The 8,672-nt window shown below is 37.3% G+C and overlaps 1 protein-coding gene across 1 annotated transcript in view; it reads left to right on the top strand.

Moving 5' to 3' along the window:
* ZNF385B (zinc finger protein 385B) overlaps positions 1-8,672 on the top strand; it is a gene marked incomplete at its 3' end in the record, with an annotated part of 619,213 nt that overhangs the window by 610,101 nt on the left and 440 nt on the right. The gene's annotated exons all lie outside the window — the stretch shown is intronic.

Here is an 8,672-nt window from a genome sequence, read left to right as displayed (position 1 = left end):
CTCTTCAATATGTCATTTCTGGCATAGTAAACCATGTGATCATCAGGTCACTAATGCATAAGATATCCATGTTTATGCATTCCATTTCATTTTTGATAACTTCCAATTTTCCCAGATTCATATTTTGTACATTCATGTTCTCATTTTCCATGGATGTTTACAGATGTTTCTCTTCATTTTGAGTTGTGCCCCATGAGCAAATTAAGGTCCCCGGGCTTTACTTCATTTGCTTTATCACAGTTAACTCTACTTTGAGGAGGCAGCTCTTCCCCAGTCACATATTGAGTGTCTTCCAACCTGAGGGGCTCATTTTCCAGCACTATATCTGACAGTGTTTCTCTGCTGTTCATAAAGTTTTCAGTTACTAAATATTTCAAAATAGTTCATCACTCCTTCTTCCTAGTCTGTCTTCATCTGTGAGCTCATCCAAAACCTGTCTACCATGGGAGACCCTGCTGGTATTTAAAATAGTGGTGGCATAGCTCTCAGAATTATAGCAACTCACAAGCCACCACAGTACGACAAACTGACAGACGAGAGGTAGACCACTCTAGTAGTTCCAGGAAAAAACTTGTAAGTGTTAACAATTTGTGATTTAGGGGTGCAGAACGAGGGCAAGTTTTAATTTCAAGATCATGATGATTTTACCCATACCATCTTGAAACTATGGGCCCAAAGCTACCTCTAGCCAGGAAATGTCTTTAACATGGAGCAAAACTTAAATTTAGGTTCAACTAATGCATTGAACTTTTCTTCAGCACATTTCTAGTCGGAGGCATAAGGATCGAGTTGCAGGAAAACCACTGAAGCCGAAATACAGTCCTTACAACAAACTCCAGCGGAGCCCAAGTATTTTAGCGGTACGTCCACCTCCCTTCTTCACCTGTTTTGTGAATCTGGCTGTGTCACAGGGACTGTAGGTGAGGAGGATCCAGATACTAATTGATGATGAGCAGTTTTGAGTGTCACTGAGTCAGAACCAAATCAACAGCACTTACAACAACAACAGATATTCAGATGTTTAGAATGAATTACTTAGCTCCTTAATACACCATGAAGAAAGCCACCTGTAAATGACACTGAAACACTTTAAGAGTCTTGCTCCTAACCAGGTCCTTCACAAAAGACTAACATCTTAAGCATAGAAAGAACAGTAAAGGCTCAGGAATGAGGACCAGTGATGCCTGCCTAAGGAATCCTTGAATGTGGTAAACCTTACTGCCTCTTTGTCTGGGAAAGTAGTGGGTGTTTATATTTGCCCTTTCTTTGTCTAGTACGTGTGTGTTGGTAATCAGACTGTCTTACCTGCTCTCATGTGTGCTGTTTTCAGTTTCTTTGCAAATATGCCTAGGAGCTCCAGCAATAGGTGTCATATAAATACCCAGATGGAGGTATTTCACCATCTCCCTGGGACACAGCCCATTGTGGCATTCAGGCTGAGGATGAAGCTGAGATGGGCCAATTGTAGATAAGGCTGAGATTGCCTTCCAGCTTCCATCTGAGTCAGCCTGCAGGTGTTACTTGCACTAAGCAAATCCTGCTTGCAAAACTTTTCGTGATTGCAAAAAGAGGAATTATAAATGATTTTTTTTTTCCTTCATAAGATTTTACCCTAGGATTCCTTTAAATAGAGAATGCCCCTCATTCATTTCCAAAGATTTGATTTAGTTGCAGTTCTTCAAGTACTACTCTTTGAATGACAAGTGAGTGAAATGTCCTCTGACTATATTTTCATGACTCTTCATGCATCCTTAATGCCCTAACTCCCAGTTACTTAACCACAGTACAGCTTATCCAAATGAAGTGAAGGGTCACGCATATTCTCCCAGCATTCTCTCTGAAAGTGCACTGTAGTAGTTTAAGATAAGCATTTTGATTGAGCTCCAGGCCTGAAAAAACCCTTCTGGACTCTAATCCACGGCACACACAGACTACCAAACATTGCAAAAATGAAAGAAGACAAAATAGATGATTGGGACATACTAAAAATTAGGAACTTGTGTGCATCAAAAGATTTCACCAAAAGAGTAAAAACAGAGACCACAGAATGGGAAAAAAAATATTTTACAATGACATATCAGACAAGGGACAAATTTCTAATATCCATAGGAAACTACAAAACCTCTACAAGAAAAAGACAAATAACCCAATTTAAAATGGGCATGGGACATGAACAGACACTTGACCAAGGAAGACTTTTGGGCAGCAACAAAACATATGAAGAAATGTTCACCATCATTAGCCATTAGAGCTATGCAAATCAAAACAATAAGATATCATCTCACACCAACAATAATAGCAAAGTTCAAAAACGCAGAGGGCAATAAATGCTGACGAGGATGTGGAGAGACTGAGACCCTCCTACATTGCTGGTGGGAATGCAAAATGGTCCAACCACTCTGGAAAACAATATGGTGCTGCCTCAGAAAGTTTGAAATAGAAATACCTTATGTTCCAGCAATTACTCAACTTGGTATACATCCACAAGAAATATGAGCCATAACACGAGTAGATACTTGCACACCAATGTTCATAGCAACACTATGCACGATAGCAAAAAAAAAAAAATAGAGACAGCCTAAGGGCCCATCAATGGAAGAATGGATAAACAAACTTTGGTACATACACACAGTGGACTATGATTCTACCTTGATGGATAACAAGGAAGCTGCACGCCACCACATAACATGGATGAACCTTGAGCACATTATGCTGCATGAAATTAGTCATAAAAGGAGAAATAATGCATAAGACCATTATTGTAAAAGCTTAATAAAGGGTACCAATACTAAAAGGGGAAAAAAATAAATTCTTTGTTGGTTATGGGGAGTAGGGCAAAGGGAGGGGATGGTAGAGCACAGAGTAGACACATCCACAGTATGAAAAAAATCCTTTCTGAATATACTTGCATTTGTTTCTTCCTGCTAAAAAATACCATACAATAACATTAGTACTTACTCAGAGATTTTCCTATGCCTAAGTCTTGGAACAAAGACAACCAGAAAAGAGCTGGAAATGGAAGTAAATCAAAGTATAACTTTGCCTAGAGTCATTCAGACCAGCTTTATGCAAATAATAATCTTTTGACTTCTGAATATTGGCAGTTTGCTAATAAAAATCTATATAATGGTGTTGTTATTCAAAACAATATCCCCCTCCCATTTCTGCCTTTCTTCCTCCATTAGGCAAAACTTGCATTCCAGAAAGATATGATGAAGCCTTTGGCACCGGCCTTCCTGTCCTCGCCCCTGGCAGCAGCGGCGGCAGTGTCCTCTGCACTTTCTCTACCACCCCGGCCATCAGCCTCCATCTTCCAGGCTCCAGCCATACCTCCAGCTCTCCTAAGACCAGGCCATGGGCCCATTAGGGCCACGCCTGCCTCCATCCTCTTTGCTCCATACTAATGTCTACAAGCTCCAAGATGGGTGAGGCCAGTAGGAAAGTTGAGAAGGAAAGCCAAAATGAATCAGTACTTTAAGCACTTTGTATTGCAGTACCCCCTGCCCACCCACAAAATGTAGCATCTCATCCTTAAATCCCAGCTCCAAATAAAAACAAATCACTAGATTCAAAAGTATTTTATGGACTGGTTCTATAATTTAGGGATCTGAGCAGCACAGGCTGTATCCAACTATTCTCTTCCCCTGTATCTACCCCATCAATTTCTTGATCTGAGATATTTGATTACTTGAGACTATATTGTTCTGGAAAGATTTAAAAAATCATTCCCAGACATTTTTCCCTAAGAAGTGATCTGGCTTAAAAACCAATATGGAATGTTTTCCTGACAGACTTGAAAATTCGGGTGTTCCTCACACATCTGTAAATAACTCTGGAATCCAACTGGACATATGTTAGTATGGAACAACAGTAACAAAAAGTAGATGAACACAAGTGCTCACTTGTGGATTCCATCTTAACAATGGATCACAACATTTTCTTCTTTGTGTGTACTATTGTTGACAGGGATTGTGTACTGTTTTAGACCCAAGTACTGTTGTATCCGGTGTAGTACTAGATATGTATCTCTTGTCTGAATTAAACATTTTCAGTTGCCGTGTAAATGTTAGGAAGCAAAAAAGCTTTGAGTTTTCTCTTCAAGAGATCAAAAGATGAAGTAATATATATTTTCTTTGTCTCACATTTTATTTGGAGATATTTAAAAGAAATAGAAAGCCATATAACATAGCTGTAGTTACTACCTGTCTCCTATTTTTGTTTAACTTATTTTGTAGCTTCCTCACTGGTTTGAGTTGCTAAGCAAATGTATACAAACAGAAACAGAGCTTCCTAAATTGCACATTTTTGCACCTCTTATGTAGTCTGCAAGAAGGCAATGAATCCATGTATTTCTACACTATTATCTGATTCATTTTTAACTTGTTCTCATTTGTAATGATGCTACATAATTGTGTGGCTCCCTAATGCAATAATGTACAGAAGATTAAAAAAAAATTTATAATTGAACAACTTGTCTTTCTGTTCACTAAATATGTTGCAGGTCCTGTCCCCATGCCCCCCTTTCTAAACTGATATCAACAAGACTGACTGGATATCAGGGGCAAGAGGTATCCTAAAACAACAGAATAGAGTGAACTCTTTAGAGCATCTATATCTGCAATCTGTAAATGGTAAAATGTCTGTGTATTTTTTTAAATGTATCTTTTCAATAAAAGTGCAAAACAGAAAAATCTTGTTTGTATTTCCAAAGTTATTTTTCTCCTGAGACACCTCCAATTCAGAATTAACAGATGAAAGATTAGGTGCAAAGATTGCTTCTTACATATTAACATTTTCAGCTCTTATTTGCAGCATATTCATTTGTCATGTTTATTCATTACTGTTCAGAGCATCTGCATGAGACGAGACTTGACTGCTGTTTTCCCTTTGAATCTTTAAAAACTTGAGTCAAAGTTGTGAGTTTTGCCTAAAATCACAGAGGCTGCTTGCTAATAATTTATAACTCTGATTTTTTTACTTGTTCTAAGTCCCTAGGTCATCTTTTAATGGTGACAGTGACATTTCGGACCTCTTTTTAGAGAATCTTCTATACCCCCCTCTTTTGCCTTCTTTAATTAGCCCATCTCTTTTACTCTTTCACTTCATTCTACTCTATCTTAAGTCTGAACTTCATCAGCTCACCATTCTAGTTATCTATTGCAGAACAAGACAACCATTTTATTATGTAAGAGTTTCATGGATAAACAATTCCGGTCGTGCTTGGTTGAGCAGTTCTTCTGTTCCATGTGGTATCAACAGAAGTCCTAGAATGGTATTCACTCTGTGGATGGTTTGTTCTAGAGGACCTAAGGTGATTTTACTCTCATGCCATCCTGAATGAGATGACTAGAAGGCTGGGTTCTACTGGGACTTCCACTAGGGCACCCACACATAATCTTTCTAGCATCATGATCTCAGAACTCTTAGAAAGCATGTTTTCAAGAGGCCTGGGTAGAAATAACAGTTTCTTATGAAATTGTCTTAAAAGGCCTAGTACAACACTTAGGCTGTATTCTATAGGTCAAGCATGTCACTAATGCTAAATCTGGTTCAAGGGAAAGGAAATCAAACTCTACTTCTCAATATGAGGGATAGAAAAGGATTTGCCACCATCTTTAGTCTACCACTTGTTACAGAGTTTTGAGGGTAGTGGTAACACAAACCACGATAAACGCTTTTCTCCCCACCTTAAGCACAAACCATGTTAGTTTGTTTGTTTTTCAATTATAATTGCATAGAGATAGGGCTTGCATTTCCATGTCTAAAAACTTAAGGCCAATAAATGATAGGGCAGCTGGGATGCATGGCAATAAACTAGACTTCCTCTATCGAAGAGTTTATACAACTGTTTGGACTTGTTGCCTTTAATATTCCAGGTTTATAGCTAAGGTAATTTTAGAGCCTATTAAGATTAAATTTGGCATTTAGAGTTTGGGCTTTTCTGTTTTTTGTTTTATTACATATGGCTCATTTGAAATCTACCCAAAATTAATATCTTAAACTCTGAGTGGACATTCAGACATGGCTTATGGACATTGTACTCTGAAGGAATCATGTTTCAGTTTAACACTTTGGAAAAGTCTTTATTTTTATGGTCTTCAATTGTAATTATTTTGATTAACCTTGCATTATCTAACCTCATTAAAGCTTAGTACAATTCTCAAAGAATTTTAAATGTCAATATTAAAATAGACTCACAAAAATACTGATTAGATTAATGGAGTTAAGATTTTTTTATGAAATCGCCTAAGGGATAAAGCACAAAAGAATAGAAGTTAATTAAAATGCATGCCTCCAAAAGATGCCATGAATAATTGATTTTTGTTGTTGTTGTTTTAAACAAAAATTAAGGAAACAGATATCTAATGATCTACCCTGATCTGAGGTACAGCGTAGGTCAGCCTTAGTGGTATACTCATATTGGAGATGGTAGCCCTTTCTATCCCATTTCTAGTAGATAAAGACTACTAGTCTACCTTTCCACTGACTCTGAAAGCTAAACAGAAAATGTGCTGCTCTCTCTGACATGCTTCAGTTCTGGTCTCTAGGATCTGAATACTGTTACCAGTGAGAGTTGCCAGATAAAACATAAGACACCTAGTTCAATGTATATTTCAGATAAGCAACAAATGATAGAATAGCTTCATTTTTAGTATAATATATTACACATGATGTAAGTATGTAATATGTGGGACATACATGAAAAAAGCAATTCATATTTTTATCTTCAATTGTAACTTAACCAGATAACGTACTTTTTTTTTTTTTTTTTGCTATATCTGGCAATCCTAGTCTCAGGCACATTCCTCTTTATCTTAAGCACCATATACTACAGGAGAGCAGCAACCTCTTTGGTACTGCAAAGTAAATAATAACTTTTTTAAAGACACAATATGAAGTATACTCATAAATAAACAGGAAGGAACTTATATTAACTAAAATTCAATAATAGATTAACATAGTGAAGGGAAATGTAGTTATAGATGCCTCTTGGGGCTGCACTAATATCTGTTTAATGAAACTAATTATAAAAGAAATAATAAAATTTGAATTTGAATTATACACAAAACACACCAGCCTTGATTTACTCCTTTCCTAACCTAAAAAAATTCTGATTTTCAGGAACAAAATGCTCATGGTGATGCAGAATTTATCTCTCAGAAAGTATTTTAAGACAAACTATGCTGTGGTTCATATCATTGAATGGGAGAACCAAGGGGAATTTCCACTGGAAAAACAAAAACGAGAGTTCTGATCTGGTAGAAATTCTGTGGTACTGACAACCAAAAGGATTCCAGAAAGATTCACCATACTTTTTCTATCTGTATATGGAGCAAATAATTTGAGAAGCTGGATTACATGAAGAAGAACATGTCATCAGGATTGGAGAAAGATGCATTAACAACCAACAATACGCAGATGATATAATCTTGTTGAAAGCGAAGAGGACTTAAAATACTGACTGATGAAGATCAAATATCAGTCTTTGGTATGGGTTGCACCTCAATGTAAAGAAAACAAAATCTTCACCACAGGATCCACAAATAACATCAAAATAAATGGAGAAAACATTGAAGTTGTCGAAGACTTCATTTTGCTTGGATCAATGATCAGTACTCATGGAAGCAGCAGTCAAGAAATCAAATGACATACTGCATTGGACAAATTTTCTGCACAAGACCTCTTTAAAGTGTTGAAGAGCAAAGATGTCAGTTTGAGGACTGATGTGCACCAAACACAAGCCATGGTATTTTCAATAACCTCATATGCATTTGAAAGTTGGACAATGAATAAAGAAGACCATGGAAGAATTCTACCCTTTATCTGACAGTTTGTTGTACTGTGGTGGCTTGTGTTTTGCTGTGAGTCTGAAAGCTATGCCATGGATATTTTAAATATCAGCAGCGTCACCCACAGTAGTCAGGTTTCAGCTGAGCTTCCAGATGAAGACAAACTAGGAAAGAGAGACAGACTACTTCTGGATATTTAGTCACTGAAAACCTTAAGAATACCAGTGGAACACTGTCAGCACCAGAATATTGTCAGATACAGTGCCATAAGATGAGCCCCTCAGGTTTGATGGCATTCTAAATACCGCTAGGGAAGAGCCATCTCCTCAAAGTATAGTTGACTATGATGAGGGAATGGAGTAAAAGTCTTCAGGACCTTCATTTACTGATGGAGCACAACTCAAAATGAAGAGAAACAGCTGTAAACATGCATTAATAATCAGAATGTGGAATGTGCAAAATATGTATCTAGGAAAATTGGAAATTATCAAAAATGAAATGGAATGCATAAACATCGATATCCTAGGCATTAGTGAGCAGAAATCACTGGCATTGGCCTTTCTGAATCTGTCAATCACCAATCACATGATTTACTAAGCTGGAAAAGGCAAAATGAAGAACAGCATCACATCCATCATAAAAAAAAATCAAGATCAGTAATGAGGTACAACACTGTCTGTGATAGGATAATTTCCATCTGCCTACAAGAAAAACCAGTTAATACCACTATTACTCAAATTTATGCACCAACCATTAAAGCCAGTGAAGTCAAGGTGCATTGAAGGAATTGGCAAAGAACAAGGCACCAGGAATTGATGGAATAAAAATGGAAACTTTTCAGGAAAGTGACGCAGCACAGGAGGCACTCACTCATCTCTGCCA

Source organism: Chrysochloris asiatica, unplaced genomic scaffold, assembly GCF_000296735.1.
Source record: "Chrysochloris asiatica unplaced genomic scaffold, ChrAsi1.0 scaffold00059, whole genome shotgun sequence".
Taxonomy (NCBI): domain Eukaryota; kingdom Metazoa; phylum Chordata; class Mammalia; order Afrosoricida; family Chrysochloridae; genus Chrysochloris; species Chrysochloris asiatica.
Note: the sequence above shows the minus strand (reverse complement) of the source record. Positions and strands in the feature narration are given on the sequence as shown.